This window comes from Penaeus monodon, chromosome 30, assembly GCF_015228065.2.
Source record: "Penaeus monodon isolate SGIC_2016 chromosome 30, NSTDA_Pmon_1, whole genome shotgun sequence".
Classification (NCBI taxonomy): Eukaryota; Metazoa; Arthropoda; class Malacostraca; order Decapoda; family Penaeidae; genus Penaeus; species Penaeus monodon.
Window position 1 is genome coordinate 16,924,595 of NC_051415.1, and position 1,291 is coordinate 16,925,885.

Genomic DNA, 1,291 nt, shown 5'->3' on the forward strand with positions numbered 1-1,291 from the left:
ACGCATTTCACACACGAGGCTTGGGCGTTGAGTGCTTAAGCGGAACTTGAGGGAGCTCCGGCAAGCTGTCTTTTAGCAAGGGCTAGGCTGTTCGTACTCGGGCGTGGTGGAATTGTGAAGGGCTGGGTAGTTGTGGACGCGGTTCGTGATGTAAAGCGGCGTGTGGGCGTGGGGGGAGCACGATGTGGGTAGTGTTGTGGGCGGGCGTGATAGAGTGAAAGTGAGGTGGCGGCGCCAAACAGTCGTTCATAGTGCCAACAAGCATCGCTAATTTTTCCACGCTGTGACAATATCTAGCTAATGTTTACACGCAAGAATCTTCCTGCCGTCTTTACACGTGGTGTCAAGAGATCAGACAGTTTCTGCGCGGGGACGATCTTCCTCTTTACAGTCAGGCGCTCGTGCACATTAGCGAAGGAGCCACGAGCACTTGACAATACACACCCGACTAGCAGTGGCCGCTCCATTCCCCCTTTCCCCTTCATTAGAGCCAAAGGACGGTACTGGTGCCAACCCGGCAACACTGTCACGAGAAATGTGATAGATGAAGGCTGTAGATTGATAAGGTGGGATTTGCTTTGTTCCTGGCAGTGCGCGGCGAGGTGCGAGTGCCAAGCATGCGTATGTCAGAGGCATGCGGCACCCTGACGCCAGCCTGCCCAACTTCATACACTTACCCATATAAAACACCTTTTGTTTATTTACATGCTCGTCGTGGCGGGGATACTTACATGCTACTGGCAATATCGTATATTATAAAGGCAAGAGGAAGAGAAAGTATCAATATCGCCGAGACAGTAGCCGATGAAATTACATACGAGTGTTTACATCGTATTTTCCACCGGGGTATTAGTGTCCGAAATGTTAATGTGTTTGTCCACTGCAGAGTGTGGTGGTAACAGAGACGCTTTTTGCTCGCTTCGCTGTTGTCTCCACTCACAATCACTTCATTACCGCGATTAAGAAGATTTGTATCAAGTGTCACGGAGGAGATAAATCACTCGCAAAAATGTTGGCAGACTTCAGGCCTATAAGCTGCTCGCGGAATACCTTCTCACAGATACTACGTCAGAGGCATATGATGGCATGCCACACACATACCTCGTAGCCGCTGTCAGCCTTTTTTTTACGTGTACGGCTAGGGATGTCGACGGCTGAGATAAATCATTAGGAAGAGGACAGGAAAGATTTCGAGGGAAGGGTGTGAATTCAATGATGAATAAATAAACAAATACACTCTTTATGAAAAAACAAAGTCTAGTCTATACTTTTCATATATAGCTTCCCTTTT

General features: G+C 48.3%; 1 protein-coding gene across 1 annotated transcript in view; it reads right to left on the bottom strand.

The window, feature by feature from the left end:
* The window catches only part of LOC119592563 (protein giant-lens-like), an 18,706-nt gene that overhangs the window by 9,850 nt on the left and 7,565 nt on the right, over positions 1-1,291 (bottom strand). The window lies entirely within an intron of this gene.